General features: G+C 42.8%; 1 pseudogene; it reads right to left on the reverse strand.

Annotated features, from left to right (window-relative positions):
- Positions 1–18,444: 18,444 nt before the first annotated feature.
- LOC126093114 (5S ribosomal RNA) lies at positions 18,445–18,562 on the reverse strand (annotated as a pseudogene).
- Between the last annotated feature and the right edge of the window lie 2,187 nt (positions 18,563–20,749).

Raw genomic sequence — 20,749 nt, forward strand, 5'->3', positions numbered from 1 at the left:
AACAATACTAAAGTCAAATTCCTGTAGATACAACGCCCATCGTGACAATCTTCCATGAGTTAATTTTGTTGACATAAGAAATTCCAGAGCTCGGTGATCGGTGTAAACCTTAGTATGTCTGCCATACAAAAATATGCGAAATTTTGTGAAAGCCCATACAACAGCCAAAGCCTCAAGTTCCGTAATCGAATAATTCTTTTCTGATTTAGAGAGAACACGACTTCCAAATGCAATAGTTTTCTGTGCTACAACGCCCTCTTCTTCTATCTCTTGAAATAAGTGTGCACCTAGGCCTTTGTATGATGAGTCCGTCGCCAAACAAAAATCTTTAGATAAATCCGGATGTGAAAGAAGTGGAGCAGCAACTAAAGCATCACGAAGTTGTTCAAATTCTGATTGAGCTTCCTCATCCCAACACCAATTAGACTTCTTTCCAGACAGTTCACATAAACGAGGTGTGGCCAAATTGTCCAATCTAACAAAGCGTCTAAGAAAATTACAGACACCAAGGAAACTATAAACATCGCGTTTTGTGTAGGAACAGCATAATTACGAATAGCGTCTAATTTTTCTGGATCAGGAAGAATACCTTCTGTAGAAATAATATGACCAAGAAATTTCACCTGAGAACGACCAAATTCAGATTTTTTCAAGTTCACTGTAATGCCAACTTTTGCAAAAATACGTAATAATGAATCCAAAATTTTGTTATGCTCACTCCAAGAACGTTTAGCAATAAGAATATCGTCAACATATGAAATAATATTGTCACGAAGATAAACAGGTAAAATTTCGTTTAAACTACGAATGAATGCTACAGAAAATATAGTAAGTCCAAACGGTAATTTCCGAAATCACTTTTGGGTAAAATAGTCATATCTAGTTATTTTTTACCGACTCTCTAGATAGATTGATAGTTGAAGAGTTGTTTTGATAGATGCACAGAATAGTAAAAGAGTAGGCAGCGGTGCAGAAAACTAAAAGGGAAATAGCACCACTACAGCTCGGGGCCCTGTGCACGCTACGGCACACATTCACTTAGTGTAGTGAATCCCCTGAGGCCCTTAATAGCCGCACATAAATTCCAGTTTGTGACTTAGTGGCAAATTTGGTGGAAGTGCGTACTTAAATTGATCTAACCATGAACATGGTTGTATGTCGTTCTTAGAATTGCGAAAGATCTTAAATTTCCGAACAGTTAAGAAGTGTTTATAGTCAAAGTTTTCTCCTCGTGGCGACAAAGACCTACAGCGTCTGTCCCAGTCCCAATGTCGATTATTGTCAAGTTCGCGCGCCTGGCGCTCTCTTGTTGCATCTCGTAAATGAAACAAATTATTTTCTTCAAACTCCTCTGCTATCTGTGATTCTAAATTTCTTCTGCTCTCTTTTCCTACGATTTCGCCTTCAATTTGTTTGACTTGCTTTCGTAATGCCTCAAATTCCCTTTTGACGCGTTCATTAAATTTTCTCTGTTTTTCAACGTGTTTATTTATGTTCTGGTACTCTTCGGTTTCTGCAAATGGCAATGGAGCTGTATCATCTGAATCTCTGTCCCCATTTAAACTAAGACTTGTCAGTTTATCTGAAATCTCCTCAACTCTTTCCGATAAGTCACCTATTTGTTCTTTCTGTTTATTTACGTCTTCCGTAAGTGTCGCGACTCGGGTTTCAGTATTGACACATTTAGTAGTTAACTGTTCATACTGTTGTGTCATTTGGTACGGATTCCTCGATTCTTTCAAGTATTTCTTCCTTATCGTGTGCACGTTGTAAATTTAACTCTGAAAATTTTTGTACTATCACGCGATCTCTTTCTTCCTGTTCTCTATCCTGTTCCTTTTGTCTGATTTCTATTGAAGTTAATCTATTATTGTGAGCATTCAAAATCGGTTGTAATTCTTCTCTAATTTCTTTCTTTAATTCATCTTTCATGTTTTTGAAACATGTCCCTATTCGTGAGTCTAACCGTGTTTCCATTGTTTCCATTTCTGTTTTAATTGTTCCTATTTGTGAGTCTAGCCGTGTTGCCACTGTTTTTAATTCAGATCCTAACTGTGATCCCAGTGAGTCTAACCGTGTTTCCATTGTTTCCATATCAACTTTAACTGTTCCTATTTGTGATCCCACTGTTTTTAATTCAGATCTTATCTGTGTTCCCATTGTTCCCATATCAGTTTTAATTGTTCCTATTTGTGATCCCAAATTTAATACTGCACTCACGAACTGCTCCATATTAACTGGTTCGAAATTCTTTTCGCCCCTAACATTTCTCGTAAAACTAACTTCCTTCGACATAGCCGTAAAGCTATCTGTGTTCGATACTATTCCAGAATCTTCTGTCGTTAATCTCGAATTCTGAAAATTTTTTGATTGTGAAAAGTTTTGAACTGGTTCTGGACTACTTTCCCGACTTATTAAATTGTTTTCTACTTCATTATTCATCATACCGTTCTCCTGTGTTGGCGAGTTCGCCATGTTAACAATTTCGTCATTCTGACTATCCATCATTTTTGCCTTTTTCATCGATCGCGTAATCATTTACAAAATATACAAAACTCGTCCCTATACGAAAATTACACAGAATGACACTGTATCTCCAACAATACCATTCACACGAAATGTTTCCCGACAAACACGCCCAAAGAACAATTAGAACCTTCATAATTGCACAAAATTGTCAAACCCGTGTACAAGACATCAAAATTTAAATTCTGCAAAAATACCATTAGAAGAAAAACAAGACAACTACAAATGTTCAGTTACCAAATCTACACATGCAATATTCTATTACTACAAATTACTACAACAACACTACTGTCTGCTACTTTTACTATCAAAAGAATTCCAAGGGACGATCCGAAGCAGCGGTCGCCACGTGCATGGGGGCTTAATTAAATTTTTATTATGCAAATAATTTTACTGTCTGTCCGGTTACACAGTCTCGTAACCCGTTGGCCCTGACTTGTATTAGTACGCAATCTGACTGCATAGAATAAAAACAAGAAATGAAACAAAACTTCCGTTAACACCATTAATTAATTAAGTCCCCAGCAACTATAAAAGCTACGAAACAACAAAACACAAGTGTAGCTGTTTTGTGTGTGGAAGTGTGATTCAACGTACACATCTGGCACGGTTCTTCCTCAATAAGACAAGGTATTGTAAACACCATTTATACTGAAGTAATTAAAAAAAAACAGAAATACTTTAATTACACATACAAACCACAAATACAGACTAATACAAGAACACGAGCCAGATGCTTTGTTGACTGAGCCTGTGACCAAGAGGCATTATTGTTTAAGACATTGAAATAATAAAAAAAGGAATTTTTTACCTTCATATATATTGACGAAAAGTACACTCCAATCATTACAGCATCAGCAATCCAACAATATCTGGTGTCTAGCCCATCAAAACAATATGACAACATCTGAACAAGCACTCTCCATGGGAACTTCTCAACAACGACACGCTACTGCCACATCTCAACAAGCACTCTCCACTACGACTTCTCGACAAGCACTGCCTACCACCGCTTCTCGACAAGAACTGCCTGTGGAGGCAGCTGAATAATACTCTCTGGCGCAATCTCCGGCGCTGTGACTCAGTGTAGCCACCTTTCAAGCTGGGCGAACCTCCGTTGCGTGCCGCAAATGTTAAGTTAAATAGTTTTTCTGGACAAGCTATCCCTGTATAAGGACAGTGCAGCCTTCTTGCAACATACAAGAGACAAACAGAACTTGTGTCATTTTACGTCCTTTGTTCTTCTTCTGCTGTGAACTTGTTTAGTTTAGATTTATTTCAGTTGTTTAACTTGTCTATAGTCAATCAGGTCCTATCAGTGAACCAGACTGTGCCTTCAGCCAGTGTTTCTCGTCTATGTGACGAATTTGCAGACATTTTTGCACCGGGCCTCGGTTGCGCTAAGGACTATCAAGCACATTTGGAACTGAAAGTCAACGCGCAACCGACATTTTTCCGAGCGCGCAATGTTCCCCACGCATTGCGTGATGAGGTCGCACGAACATTACACGATTTGGAATCACAGGGTGTAATTGAATGTGTGCAGGCTTCTCTCTGGGCATCACCCTTAGTAATTTTGCACAAACCTTCCGGAAAATTGAGACTTTGCGTGGACTTCAAGGCAACATTGAATCCACAACTTGTGACTGCTACTTTTCCTTTACCCCGCCCGGAAGATCTTTTTGAAAAACTGTGCCCGTGTAAATATTTTTCGAAGTTGGACCTAGCAGATGCGTACTTGCAAATACCGGTGGACGAAGAATCCCAGCGCGTATTGGTGGTTAACACGCATCTTGGTTTGTACCGATTCAAACGACTGCCATTCGGGTGTGCATCCGCCCCTGCATTGTTTCAGCAATATCTGCAAACTGTTTGTGCGTCGGTCCCTACTGCTGCAAACTATCTGGACGATATTGTGATCTCCGAAAAGACGGAAGAAGAACATTTAGCCAATCTCAGAACATTATTTCAGGTCTTGCGACAAAATGGTCTTCGCTTGCGGAAGGACAATTGTGTTTTTTTTGCTCGTGATTTGCCATATCTGGGACATGTACTCAATGCCCAAGGCATACATCCCAGTCCAGAGCACCTCCGTGCCATACAAGACTTGCCTTCGCCGCAGAATTTGAAGCAGCTACGGAGTGTGCTGGGAAAAATCAACTATTATTATGAATATATCCCCCATGCCTCTTCAATTTCAGTTCTGCTTCATCGCTTACGCCGTAAAGGTGTTCAGTTCGTCTGGACGACGGAATGCGAACGCCCCTTTCGCCAGTTGAAATCGGCGTTGCTTTCCACTACTTGCCTTACGCCATTCGATCCCCAGAAACCCCTTTTGTTGATGGCAGATGCCTCAGATTTCGGGATCGGTGCTGTGCTTGGGCAAAAAGATGGATCACATGATCGCCCTATTGCCTTTGCGTCCAAATTGCTCTCGTCTGTGCAAAGAAATTATTCACAGATAGAGAAAGAAGCTTTGGCTCTCGTATTTGGTGTTACTAAGTTTCATGATTTCTTGTATGGTCGTCACTTTACCATAATCACAGACCACAAACTTTTGACATCGCTTTTTCATCCGACCAAGCCTGTCCCTCCACGTACAGCGCAGAAATTTATTCGCTGGTCTATTTTCCTCTCGCAGTACCGTTACGATATCTTGTATCGGTCCACTGCTAAGCACGGAAACGCCGATGCGTTGTCCCGTTTGCCTGTTGCTGAGGATCGAGCATTCGATTCCTCCGAACTTGCTTGCATGTTCATTGATTCGGAAACCGATGATGCGGTCGAATCGTTTCCGATTGATTTTCGTCGTGTAGCTACAGCCACAGCAGCTGACCCTGTCCTTGCTACCGTTCTGCGTTTCGTAGCTACTCAATGGCCCTTGTCACAGTCACGGATCGAGGATCCGTTGGTTCGCCGATTTTTTGCTCACAAGGAGAGACTTTTTGTTCGACGTGGTGTTTTGCTGTTGCGTTCTGATAATGATCAGTCCAGGGTCGTGGTCCCACGTTCGTTACAGTCCTCTGTCTTAAAGCTTCTCCACCGAGGACATTGGGGTATAGTGCGAATGAAACAACTTGTATGTCGGCACTGTACTTGGTTCGGAATCGATGCTGCGATTACGAATATGTGCTCATCTTGCATGCCGTGTGCCGAACACCACTCCGCACCACCGCAGAAATTCTTTGCATGGCCAAAAGCCACTTCCCCTTGGCAACGCTTACACATCGATTTTGCTGGTCCATTCTGGAATGCTCGATGGTTGGTTGTTGTAGATTCATTCAGTAATTTCCCTTTTGTTGTCCGGATGTCTTCCACGACGTCATCTGCCACCATCCAAGCGTTGTCCCCTATCTTTTGCATTGAAGGTCTTCCACAGACTATTGTTTCCGACAATGGCCCACAATTCATGTCCGCAGAATTTCAGTCATTCTGCAAGGCCAATGGTATTCAACATCTGACGTCCGCGCCGTTTTCGCCACAGTCAAACGGTGCCGCTGAACGTTTGGTCCGGACTTTCAAGTCCCAGATGTTGAAGTTGAAAGAGTCGCATTCTCGGGTGGACGCGTTATTGCTCTTTCTGTCCACGTATCGCTCTCAGCCCCGAGATGGTCGCTCGCCGGTTGAGCTGCTTCACGGTCGCCCTCATCGAACCTTCCTGTGCAGCGGCAGACACCTGCTTTTGCTCCAGGCGACGTTGTATACTATCGCAACTTTCGAGGTTCACGGCGTTGGCTCGCAGGGCGCATTCTTCGCTGCCTCGGCCGCGCTATGTATCTGGTTTTTTGGGGGCCTCTGGTGAGGTGCGTCGGCATCTCACTCAGCTGCGCCTCTGTCGCCGCACGGGTTCTGCCGCTCCCCGTCTGCTTTCAGCGACGGTGCCGTCCGGTCAGCGCTATGGGGACCCATCTACTGGCTCGCCTCATCCCTAAGTGTTACCGACGCTGCCTTCCATTTTGCCCCATGGCGACGCGCCGCCGCCGCCGCCGCCGCCGCCGCCGCCGCCTGTTCTCCCGCCGGCGACGCCTGCAGTGGACGCGTCGCTGCAACCGTCCAGCGCCTCCCTGGGTCACGCGCCGCCGATCGCTTCCCGTGACCAGTTGTCCTCCGCCATGGAACTCTTGCCCGCTCCGGACCATCTGTCGTCTTCGCCCGTCGGGTGCTCCGACTCGATGGAGGCCGACCCTTCGGCCCCTCCTGACTATCTACGGGCGCATACACCGCATGTTGGCGTGCACCCTGGACTAGGTTTTCAGGCGTTTCCTAGCTCCCCTCGGACCGAATGGCCGGGTGCGGGTGGCACAGCCTCGCCTGTTGTTAGGCTCCCCACCTCGTCGCATACGTCACCATGGGGTCCTCTCCACGGCGGGCGTTCGCCGATTTGCGGGGGAGGAATGTGGTGTCACCGCCAGACACCACACTTGCTAGGTGGTAGCCTTTAAATCGGCCGCGGTCCACTAGTATACGTCGGACCCGCGTGTCGCCACTGTCAGTGATTGCAGACCGAGCTCCACCACACGGCAGGTCTAGTGAGACGTCCTAGCACTCGCCCCAGTTGTACGGACGACTTTGCTAGCGAAGCTACACTGACAAATACGCTCTCATTTGCCGAGACGATAGTTAGCTTAGCCTTCAGCTACGTCATTTGCTACGACCTAGCAAGGCGCCATTACCAGTTTATATTGAGATTATATAATGCATCAACAAGAGCGATGTTCACCAATTATGGAATAAAGTTAAGTATTCCATAAACTACAAACTTGTTTTACTAGTCTCATCTCCTTTAACTGTTCCAGACCTCACGCCATCCTGCGTGAGCTTATAGCGTGCATTTCGGCCTCCTCTAGCAACACGGTGATGGCTCTTCTGCCAACACTACAGCACCCTACTAATAACGCATTTCAAGGTTACAATACCGTCTATCCTATTCATCCCCATTAACTTACATTTTTCTACGTTTAGAGCACGCTGTCGTTCATCACACGAAATATAAATTTTATCTAAATCGTCTTGTATGGTGCCATAGTCGTTCAACTCGGATTCCTACCCGAGCACCACAGCGTCATGAGCAAACAACCGTAGATTGCTGCTCACCCTGTTCCTTGGGTCATTTATGTATATACAGAAGAAAAACGATCCTATCTCGGCTCCCAGGCACACTCCCGTGATACCCCGAACACACGCCGTTGAAAACTCGGCGCTTTGTGCTGCTACTTAGAAAGCCTTCAAGCCACTTACATATCGCGGAAACTGGCACATATGCTCGACCTTTAACAGTCTGCAGTTGGGCACCATGTCAAATGCTTTCCGTAAATATAGGACTATGGAATCTGCCTGACGCCCTCCATCCATGGTTTGTAGAACATCACATGAGAAAAGGGGAGGCTATATCTGTTATAATGGACTGCAGTGGGTCAATAGCAAGCTTCATCACTTGGAAAGTGATGTCATCGTGTCCATTAAAGCTGTTGTGATATGCATGACAGCTTTCGTGACAGTTTTACGAGTAACATGCTTTAGATAGAATTTTTCGTGACTACAATCGTGTGCCACCATTAAGGAACCAATGAGTTTCTGTTTGTTTGCAGTTCAATTGTCGTTGTTGTTAATGTGAAGTATCGGTTGAGTTCTTCGGCTGTGCCAATGAAATCAGCTGCAGCTTTCAGTTTGCCTATACCAAGACAACCCACGTTTTTCCATAGATTAGCTACTCTATTTCTGTTGTTGGTTAACGTATGGGTGTTTCTGAGTTTTGTCTTTCTCACCGCTTGACTGACTATTCCGGTTCAACTTGTAGGCAAGACGATTTTCAGCGTAGGGCATAGTTTGTATCCTCGATGTGAAGAATCTCTCACATTCATGAGCTGTTTTATTTCTTCTGTTAGCTAACGTGCAGGTTTCCTTCTTATTTTTTGGTCTGTAGGGGAGCACATTTGTCATAAACGTAAGTTTGTTTATTAAATCGAGAGGTTTCTCGTTTATGTCCAAGAAAGAAACGGAAGACGTCGCACAAACTATTCCTTGCACCTTACTTTCAAGTTCAGATAAATTAGTGCACTTTAAGCCTCGGTATGTAGTCAGTTGTGTTTTCTTTCTGGGATATTCTACTGTGTACTTCATGAAAATTACGTCACAGGCAGGCTCGCCAGGTGCAAGCAGTTGAGAGGTAAGAAACACGGTGTATAGGGATTTAGTTGCGAGTATATGTACTAGAGTGTGACTACAGCTCGTATGATCGATGAGAGAAACCTGAAAGCGATGGAACGCATCCCATAATGTAATCTAGCTTTAGAGGGAATATCTTCTAAATGATAATATAATGTCTTTCGTATAAAAGTTGACATGTAATTAACGTTCTGGAAAACTGTATAATTAGATTTTATAATGATTAAAGATTTTGCAGACTACTGCACCACAATTAATTAATTTTGAAAAATTATAAATTTTGTTGGAAAATAATTTCAAGATGCTTTCAAACTACGTAGGTCCATGTGTAATGAAGCTGGTTTCTAAAGTGCTATTTTTGGAAAATAAGCTGTACACAATATGCTGTCAGAATATTTCCAACAGACCTAATGAAAATATTTAAAAATTCCTGGTGTATTTTCTTCTGTATTGTGTTTCCATCGTGTGTACTGGCTGAAGAGATTTCGTTTATTTTATGTTGTTGTTGTGGTCTTCAGTCCTGAGACTGGTTTGATGCAGGTCTCCATGCTACTCTATCCTGTGTAAGCTTCTTCATATCCCAGTACCTACTGCAACCTACATCCTTCTGAATCTGCTTGGTGTATTCATCTCTTGGTCTCCCTCTACGATTTTTAACCTCTACGCTGCACTCCAATACTAAATTGGTGATCCCTTGATGCCTCAGAACATGTCCTATCAACCGATTCCTTCTTCTAGTCAAGTTGTGCTACAAACTTCTCTTCTCCCCAATCCTATTCAACACCTCCTCATTAGTTATGTGATATACCCATCTAATCTTCACCATTCTTATGTAGCACCACATTTCGAAAGCTTCTGTTCTCTTCTTGTCTAAACTATTTACCGTCCATGCTTCACTTCCATACATGACTACACTCCACACAAATACATTCAGAAACGACTTCCTGACACTTAAATCTATACTCGATGTTAACAAATTTCTCTTCTTCAGAAACGCTTTCCTTTCCATTGCCAGTCTACGTTTTATATGCTCTCTACTTCGACCATCATCAGTTATTTTATGTGCATGATGTAAAAAAAGTTATGTTTCATCTGTTTACAGATTATCATTGTCGTAATAATTTTGTATAATTCTAATGAGTTGCTTATTGTTATGAATTAACAAAATACATGTATGTGGACGGGAAATTAAACACCAACAAAATACAAAAAATAAGAAAAAGGTGAATGCAAAACGTAAACTAACAGTTCAAAACATAAAAGAGGAAGTAAAATAAATAATTAGAATAATAATGAACGTTTAAATATTATAATTAGGTATGTTGAAAATATTCAGACATAACATTCTGTGCACCTTATTTTACAAAGTATTTCTGAAAACTCCTTCATTATGCCTTGGATGTATATGGCTCGATTGCTTCTTTAATTCATGCTGTAAAAAAATTTCAATTTTAGAAATCCCTTATTTGTATGGTGTATTTTGCAAGATTTCAAAATATTGCAGAATTGACTGTACAGTTTTAAAGAACAATAATTACACATTAACTTTTACATCAAATCATTTTTATATATCATCATTTCGAAAATATTCCCTCTAAACCTAACATTCCGAATTACGTTTTGGGGTGTGTGGAAGTGAAAGTGGGCACAAGAATATTCGAATGTTTATTTGTACATGGGATTGTTCCCTTGTAAGATGATACAGCAATTAACAAACTAAATAAAAAACAATACAAAAAAACAGGAAACAGTAATGAAGTAAAAGAAAACAATTTACACATTAGTTGAGTTGTGACAAACTGTAAACATCAATATCAATGTAAAAACAATCTAGCAGTATCTCGCATTGACACGTTCTCACCTCCTAAAGCACAGGCTTCCGCGTTGATACGCATTCCAAGCTAGTTTTTTCGGTCTTCACCATTATCCTGCCATCATTTTTTGTTATGTTTTGAAGGCCAAATCTCGAAATATTGTTGTGCAAAAACTTTAAACATCCGGAGGTGAGATCCTCTCGTATTGTCAGATATATCGTGAGTTTCTTCTTGGCTTTAAAGACTTCAGATCCTTTCCTGTAGAGCACGAGCTCACTATTATTGATCTAGGTCCCATGGATGCTGGCTTTCTATGTCCCACTATATGACTTCTGTCCATGACATTCAGTGTCACCTGCAGGCATAGCTTCTCGTGAACAAGATTCGTCACTTATTCTTCTGTATTCTCTCCGCTATTATCTGGGATCCCGAAAGTATGAGATTAATATGTTTATGGTTTTGTTCTAGTTCGTCAGACTTCTCGACCAGTTTCTGTTCTGTCTGTCTTCCTTTCTCCTGCTCTGTCCTCAGCCTCGACGAGCGCGGTGACGTCAGCGACGCTGCGCTATGCGGGCGCACCTAGCGGTGTCGGCTGGAACCCAGCATTCACGGCAGCCTGTCCGTTGGCGGTCTTGCGCCTTCTTCGACAGTTTGCCATTTTAAGGGCAGACTGGGTATGTGAAATTAGGTACCCGTCACATGAATCTCGAATATATAGAGCAGCCGAATTACTTAATAATACTTCCAAATTTCAGGTAAACTTGGGAGTCGAACAAGCGCACGTCGCTCACTCACCGCTATCTTACTTACCTAACATACAAGTGGTCTTGATTCGGGAAGCAGTTTCAGTCATCTACACACAGCAATCCCTCAATTACGGCCGATACGAGGACGTCTATCCCCGGAGGTACTTGCACGATCAGCCAGAGAATCTGGTTGAAGGCATTACACTTGCATCAGTGTCGTATGATGAAACGAAATAAATATTGGTTTCTCGCTGTGGAGACAAAAAAAAAACGTATAGCTCAGGCTCATCTCGATTATCTTGACAGTAAGAAACCGATAACCGATGTCACATACTTCAAGAGACGTTTCAAATGCTACATTTATCGAACACGTTCAAGTCTTACGAGCCAAAGGGAAAATCGTGAACAATTATAGCCGCATGATGGCACCCAAACTTTTGCGTACGTTTCCTGCAGATGATGTTCAACACTCGTTTATGTATGCTACGAGACTATAGATCGCAGAAAGGCACGTCAGGAAGCTAAAGGAATTTTAGAATTATTAAGTGGTAGTAACATCAACTAATGTAGCAAGAAAACTAAAGTAACCCGTTCAAGACGCAAAAAGTTCTAGACGCAAAAAGTCCTTTATTCGAATCGTTGCAACGCAGATAAAAGTTTCATATCGTTTCAATGAAAATTTTATGAAAACGTTCAATTTTGAGAGATGTGCCATTCTCAAATATTTCTTTACATTTAGTATGAGCAAGGCGAAACAATCAGTGTCCTATGTACACAACATTCCTCGTCAGGTTGTGAGAAAAGAAAGACTGAGATCCACAAAACGCAGAATTGTTTTGATGCTTCAATTGGGAAAAATGCACCAGTGTGTTGTCTGAAACATTATCAATATTAATTTGATTCAGGATATACCAGAAGACAATCATTGGAGATGGCATTCAAGTATATTTACAACTGCCGTTGAACGAAAAGGATGGAGATACAAAGAGATGCTTCCGGTTTAATGTCGAGAAAAAAGAAGTAATTTGGCAAATTACGAATGACGTCATCACTCACAGGTTTAATATGCGTTTACAGTTTGGTCTCACATACAGCCTGTTTCTCTTTTCTGCAACTTTGCGTGAATTGACTACAGGACTTAGGGACACATATCCTACTGCAGCAGAACTTCTGCTTGAAAGTACTTTCGTGGGCGACTTTGCCACCTGTTGCGAGGACGACAATAGTCTGACATCCATATACAAGCACCTAACAAGTCTTCTGTAACAGAAAAAACTTCCAAAGAAAACAATGAAATAAGATTTATAATATACTAGAGGTCATATGGAAAACGGATCAGCGAAGAGTTAAAGAACACACCACAAAGTTATGCATGGATTTGGACACGGAATCAATGGTTTATGACTACCGCCCCGTTATCGATAAACTACAGTATGAGCCCGCTACTTAAACGCAAGTTACTGCACGTGACTGCGAAATTCTACGACTCTTTTGATGTCTTTTCATCAACATCCATTGTAGAAAAAATTGTTTTTCGGGATACGTGAAGCCTTGGAGATGGTTCACATAGAAATGCTGTACGTTGGAACCTCCAAGACTAAAAACACATTTCTTATTTTGATCGTAAGTAAAAGCAATGTACCTTCATTAAAATGGCGACGCTTCTTCGCCTTGACTTAGTATATGCCTTCCTGAGTTCGCGACTTCTGAGATTTTTTCACCAATTCTCCGGATTTCACATAGCAAACGCAAGAATGTCGAGCGATTCGGTGGTGGCTCTGGACTGGATATGGGAAGATCGAAATGGTTGGAATAAGTTCGTCGGTAGAGAAATTGATATCTAAGAGTTTGACGCCACAGCAGTGGCGACATTGTCCCATCACATCCAGTCCTTCACATCTAGTATTACGTCGAACATCAGTGGGGAAATTACGATCTTCCATGCTGTGGTGGACTGGGCCTTCGTGGCAAAGCCAACCACTTCACACTTGGTCTCTGGAAGAAGTCTCTGACGATTCTCTTCCAGAGATACGAAAGATATCGAACATTCTTTTACTATTAATGCTTTGGTGTGCTCCACTGACGCGTCAAAATATAGAGCTTACTGGACAGTACTACGCATAACGGCATTGATTTTGGCCTTTGATCCATAATGTTCGGCGTTCAGAAAATGTTAAGAGCAAATTCACTGCCCAAGAGCTAGAATCAGCAAAACGCAGCTGGATACGAATGGTCCAGCATCATAGCTTCCCGGCCGGATACCCAGTTTCCATCGAAATATGAAACTGAACGTCACAACATGTTCCCTCGTAACGAACTTTTACGACTTGGAAGACGACTGCACTTTCCAGACTGTAAGGAACAAGAAAAGCACCCACTCATCATAAAGTCTTCCCACCCATTCACAAAACTACTCATTCGACAGAGGCAGATACATTTACACCACCTAGGAACTGATACAGTGCTGTCTGAAATTCGTAGCGACGTTTACGTCTTGAAGGGAAGAGAATCGGTAAAAATTGTCATACGTGTTTCCTTGGAAACTAAACAAAATTGTCCGCGTATACGAGGTAGAAGGTCTTCCGCCACCTGGCTGTGTTAGAAGCACCATGCCATGTTCTGTAACAGGCGCAGATTTTGCAGGTCCACTTTTTGTCAAGCTCGATAACTTGTTTCAGTGCTACACCTTTCTTTTTACATGTGCCATAACAATAGCTGTCCAACTTGAATTAATATCAAATATGAGAACAAGCAACTACCTGGTGGCGTTCCGATAGTTGCGGCGAGAAGGGGACTGCCAGGGACTATACTTCATGTCGCGCAGAGACCTAGAAGGCCCCACTCACCTCTATGAGAACACGAAGACCAATCAGTACTTGACTCACCAAGGTGTTCCTTGGAAGTTTATTGTACTAAATACAACTTCGTCGACAGCCGTGTGGTTCGAACTGCGAAACACTATCTGAGAAAGATTTCGGAAAATTTGTAGAAGGAGAGGAAACATTTATGACTTTATTGGTGGAAATACACTGAAGAGCCAAAGAAAGTGATACACCTGCCTAATTTCGTGTAGGGCCCCAGCGAGCACGCAGAAGTGCCTCAACACTATGTGGCATGGACTCGACTAATGTCTGAAGTACTGCTGGAGGGGACTGACGCCATGAAACCTGCCGGGCTGTCCACAAATCCGTACGAGTACGAGGGAGTGGAGATCTCTTCTGAACAGCACGTTGCAAGGCATCCCAGATATTCTCAATAACGTTAGTGTCTGGACAGTTTGGTGGCCAGCGAAAGTATTTAAACTCAGAAGAGTCCCACTCTGTAGCAATACTGGACGTGTGGGGTGTCACATTGTCCTGCTGAAATTGCCTATGTCTGTTGGAATGGACAGTGGGTATGAATGGATGCAGGGTGATCAGACAGTATGCTTACGTTCGTGTCACCTGTCAGAGTCGTGCCTAGACGCATCAGGGGTCCGATACCACTCCAACTGCGCACACCCCACGCCATTACAGAGCCTCCACGAGCTTGAACAGGGCCCTGCTGACATGCAGGATCCGTGGATTCATGAGGTTATCTCCATACCCGTACAAGTCCATCCACTCGATACAATTCGAAACGAGTCTACGTCCGACCAGGCAACATATTTCCAGTCATCAACAGACGAATGTCGCTGTTGGCGGGCCCAGGAAATGTGTAAGGCCTTGTGTCGTGCTGTCATCAAGAGTACAAGAGGGTGCCTTTGGCTCCGAAAGCCCGTATCTATGATGTTTCGTTGAATGGTTAGCACGCTGACACTTGTTGATGGCCCAGCATTGAAATCTGCAGGAATATGCGGAAGGGTTGCGTTTCTCTCATGTTGAACGGTTCTTTTTAGCCGTCGTTGGTCATGTTATTGCAGGATCCTTTTCCGGCCGCACGGACGTCGGAGATCGGTACACCCGTGAAATGGTCGTACGTGAAAATTCCCACTTCATCGCTACCTGGAGATGCTGTGTCCCACCGCTCGTGCGCCGACTATATCACCACGTTCAAAATCAATTAAGTCTTATAACCCGCCATTGCAGCAGCAGTAAACGATCTAACAACTGCGCCAGACACGTTTTGTCTCACACTGCCGTTGCCGAGCACGGCGCCGTATTCTGACTGTTTACACATCTCATCTCTGTATTTGAATACGCATGCCTATACCAGTTTCTTTGGCCCTTTAGTGTAGATGCCGCCATCAGCTCGCGATTGACCACACAGTGCGACTGCGAAATACTGACACGAAACCATTTCTTAACTGAAGAACGATTGACTTCCATACCCACTGGTCTTGAACCTCGTACACACAATAATCGTGGAAGAGATGCGAAACTACCAGAAAAACTGCAAAATAACTTCATGAAGAGATGGAAGGAACATCATCTCCTCGAGTTCCGGAATGATTATGAGTACCAACGTTCTCACAGAAAAACTGAGAAATATCTACTTGGAGATATTTTACTCTTTCAGGACGTAGACAGCTGAGGAATATGCGGAAAAGTCCAGGGAAATATGGAATAGTGGGGGCGTTAATTCTTCAAACTGTGGTAGGTCGGTGCAGCCGGTCATCCAACTTGAGAGTGACCAGGTTGGGGAGGCTGTTGATGGTTGAATAAATTCTGTGTTTGTTGTTTATCTCTATACTTTCATTGCATGGGGTACAGGCAGACAGTCTTGCGGCATACCTTTGAACACGTGTCCTGAAATCAGTCTTGAGCAGCTAGTTCGGGAGTCCATACGCAGTTGAAATATCTTAGAACTCGTAGTTACAAAGAGACCGCACTTTATCGAAAGCGTCAGTATAGAGGTAGGGATTAGTAATTGTGATGTTATTGTAGCAACAAAAGTTAATAAATCAGTCAAGAAAGCTAGTAGACTGTTTCTTCTAAAAAGAACAGATAAGCAGTTACGGGTCTGAGCACTATGGGACTCAACTGCTGAGGTCATTAGTCCCCTAGAACTTAGAACTAGTTAAACCTAACTAACCTAAGGACATCACACACATCCATGCCCGAGGCAGGATTCGAACCTGCGACCGTAGCGGTCTCGCGGTTCCAGACTAGATAAGCAGTTGTCAGCATCTCACATAGACAGTGAAATGGAATCACTTAGCTCTAGAGAGACAGACGCAGAAAAATTATGGCCGAAGCTTAAACAGTTAGTAAATCGTAGTCTGGAAAATTATGGTCCTAGTAAGTGTATTAAGAACGGAAAAGAGCAACCGTGGTTTAACAACGAATTTCAGAAAATGCTAAGAGAACAAAGGCTGTTACACTTTCGGTTCAAAAGAGAACGCGCAAGTGGTGACAGACAAAGGTTAATATAGATTCGTGCCTCCGTGAAAAGATCTATGCGCGAAGGATACAACAACTACCACCGCCATACCCTGGCAAAAGATTTGGGCGGAAACCCGAGAAACATCGCTAAGCGGTGCTAAGGCTACCATTTAGTGCCTTGTTGACCTGTCTCATGTGGCACTTGAAGATAGCTAAACGAAAGCCGAAGTTTTAAATTTCAAGTTTAAGAAATCGTTCACGGAGGGGAGTCGTACAAACATAGCATCGCCTGATTATTGAACAGACTCCGATACGGGCGATATAGTAATAAGCATGCCTGGCGTAGAGAAACAACTGAAAGAGATGAAAACAAATAACTCACCAGGTCCGGATGGAATCCCAATTCGGTTTTACAAACAGTACGCTAAGACACTGGTCCCTTACTTAGCTTATATTTATCGTGAATCTCTCACCTGCGTAAAGTCCCAAGCGACTGGAAAAAAGCGCAACTGACTCCTGTGTATAAGGAGGGTAAGAGAACGAAGAGAACGGGCCCGCAAAATTACAAACCAAATCCTTAACATTGGCTTGCTGCGGAATCCTTGAACATATTCTCAGTTCGAATATAATAAATTTTCTTGAGACTAAGAAGTTTATGTTCACGATTTAGTACGGTTTTAGAAATCATCGCTCATGCTAAACACAGCTCTCACATGATACACTGCGAACTATGGATGAAGGACAACTGGCGGGTTCCATATTTCTAGATTTTCAGAAAGCGTATGACACGGTTCTCCACTCCAGATCTTTAACGAAGCTATGAGGATACGGAAAAGCTTCCCACATTTGTGAGTGGCTCGAAGTTTTCTTAAGTAACACTACCCAGTATGTTGCCCTCGACGGCGAGTGCTCATCAGAGACAAGGGTATCGTCGGAAGTGCCCCAGGGGAGTGTGATACGGTCGCTATATTTTCTATATACACAAATGTTCTGGCGAGATGGTGGGTAGCGATCTGCGGTTGTTTGCTGATAAATCTGCGGTGTACGGAAGGTGTCAGAATTGAGCGACTGTACGAGAATATGAGATGGTTTAGAAAAATTTTCTAGTTGGTGCGATGAATGGCAGCTCTCTTCAAAGGTAGAAAAATCTAAGGCAATGCAGTTGAGTATGAAAAAGAAAACCTTAATGTTGGGATACAGCTTTGGTAGTGTCCTAGGTGACACCGTCAAATCGTTAAAATATCTGGGGATAATACCAGAAAGCGATATGAAATGGAACGAACATGTGCTTATTGTGGTAGTGAAGGTGATCGGACGGCTGCTGTTTATTGGGAGAATCTTGGGGAACTGTGGTTCGTCTGTAAAGGAAACCGCACTTAGGACGCCAGTGCACCCTATTCTTGAGTACTGCTCGAGTGTTTGGGATCCGTACCACGTTGCATTAAAGTAAGACATCCAAGCAATTGAGAGGCTGGCTGCTATATTTCTTACAAGGTTCGAACAACACTCAAGAGTTAAGGAGATGCTATGGGAAAGTAAAATGGAATCCCTGGCGGGAAGGCAACATTAGTTTCTAGGAACATTACTGAAAAAAGGCGAAAGATTAGTATGTGAGCTGATTCCACAACGGTTCTACTGCCGCCGACAAACAATTCGTCTATGGACCACGATCATAAGGTAGAGAAATCAGGGCTCGTATGCAGGCATGTAGACATTAATTTTACCTCGTACTATTTGCGAGTGGAACAGGAAAGGAAATGAAAAGTGGTGCTACAGGGCACCATCCGCCACGCACCGTATGGTCGCTTGCCGAATGTGTATGTGGATAGACGGTAGTCAGGATAGTACATAGTACACCAGAGGCATACACTAAGTCGGAATCAGAAAGAATGGCAACAGCGCATAGCAGCCTGGATGGTCACCCATCCAAGTGCCGACCACGCCCGACAGCGCTTAACTTCGGTGATCTCACGGGAACCGGTGTATCCACTGCGGTAAGGCCGATGCCTTACGGTGTCAAACGGAAAACAAAATTTGGATGTAAGGTGTGACATATAGTCAAGTAAGAGGCAAGCGACACTTTAATAAATCTTAATTCTTTATTTATATACAGCTTTTATGGTAGGTGGGGAAAAGTTGATCATTTGATATTCAGCCGTTCAACATAATATATATAATTTTTCATTCCTTATTTCGAAGACTACATCGAAAAAAATGACACTGAGACACTGCGTGTATCACCTCAGTTTTCTGTAGACACTACAGACACATGTGCATTACACGGGTGATTCTTATAAGGAACAAATCAAACAAGTTAATATACTCAAATGTTGCACTGTTGCAACATTTATAGATTACTAACCATTCAGTTAGCTACCCCTGCGAGCAGTTTTTTTCCAGCGCCCATAACATCAGTGTATAAATAAAAATTTCAAAACGTGCTGTCCGGAACGTAAGTAAGGTATTGGTCCTGTTCGTCGACTTTCTTGAACCATGTACAATTTCAAATTCGACAGAAATACTGTCATTAATATCACAGTATGTGGCTGCGAGGCAACGTTATTTGTTACGATTCCTTCGGATGAGCTAGGTATGATCCGACTCTGTCTCAAGCTACGTAGGATTCGTTACTTCTGTCAGTTTACAACCTACTACTGTACCGACTGCAATAATTTTTTTCGTTCCCTCTTTCAAAGACTGTGTCTAAGAATACGATACTGAGACAGTGTGTGTGTCACCTAAGTTTTCCAGCTGTGTACAAAGAAGACGCACAAGTCTCGTAAATTAGTGAGCTCCGGGGCGAGTCAAACAATACGTAGAAAATCTGTGCGTGGCATCAGCTGGCAACAGTTGGCTCTCAGAAGCCACTGTACAGATTCGGGGAACAAGCAGTGGCCATTTCCTCTACGTGCTACCCACGCCTCACAACAACCTCAGCCTGTTAGTTATCTGAACGTAAATGCATTCGCTGTCGCTCCGTTATCCCGGCACTCATGAAATGTTAACCACTTCAGTGCCTATATACCAGATTACCTTTGTAATAACAACAGGTCAATCTATAAACTGTCAGGCCTCTCATGTTACCCGCGAACTCAGTTTTCCATTTTTAATCTTTCCAGCTCATACATTGTCGATTACATCAATTTTTCTTTCCAGTGTCGATCTGTTTTTCACTGCTACACCAAGAGACCATGTAGTAAATGGAGTAGTGTTTCTACAGCCTTCACTTTAAGAATAGATGATTTTCGTTCTGACGGAACCACCCGTGTAGTGCACATGTGTCTGTAGTGTATACAGCATGAAACCATACATTAATATATGTTGTTGTTATGTTGTTGTGGTCTTCAGTCCTGAGACTGGTTTGATGCAGCTCTCCATGCTACTCTATCCTGTGCAAGCTGCTTCATCTCCCAGCACCTACTGCAACCTACATCCTTCTGAATCTGCTTAGTATATTCATCTCTTGGTCTCCCCCTACGATTTTTACCCTCCACGCTGCCCTCCAATACTAAATTGGTGATCCCTTGATGCCTCAGAACATGTCCTACCAACCGATCCCTTCTTCTGGTCAAGTTGTGCCACAAACTTCTCTTCTCCCCAATCCTATTCAATACTTCCTCATTAGTTATGTGATCTACCCATCTGATCTTCAGCATTCTTATGTACCACCACATTTCGAAAGCTTCTATTCTCTTCTTGTCCAAACTATTTACCGTCCATGTTTCACTTCCATACATGGCTACACTCCATACAAATACTTTCAGAAATGGCTTCCTGACACTTAAATCTATACTCGATGTTAACAAATTTCTCTTATTCAGAAACGCTTTCCTTGCCATTGCCAGTCTACATTTTATATCCTCTCTACTTCGACCATCATCAGTTATTTTGCTCCCCAAGTAGCAAAACTCCTTTACTACTTTAAGTGTTTCATTTCCTAATCTAATACCCTCAACATCACCCGACTTAATTCGACTACATTCCATTATCCTCGTTTTGCTTTTGTTGATGTTCATCTTATATCCTCCCTTCAAGACACCATCCATTCCATTCAACTGCTCTTCCAAGTCCTTTGCTGTCTCTGACAGAATTACAATGTCATCGGCGAACCTCAACGTTTTTATTTCTTCTCCGTGGATTTTAATACCTACTCCGAATTTTTCTTTTGTTTCCTTTACTGCTTGCTCAATATACA

The sequence above is a fragment of the Schistocerca cancellata genome, chromosome 7 (genome assembly GCF_023864275.1).
Source record: "Schistocerca cancellata isolate TAMUIC-IGC-003103 chromosome 7, iqSchCanc2.1, whole genome shotgun sequence".
NCBI classification, from domain to species: Eukaryota; Metazoa; Arthropoda; class Insecta; order Orthoptera; family Acrididae; genus Schistocerca; species Schistocerca cancellata.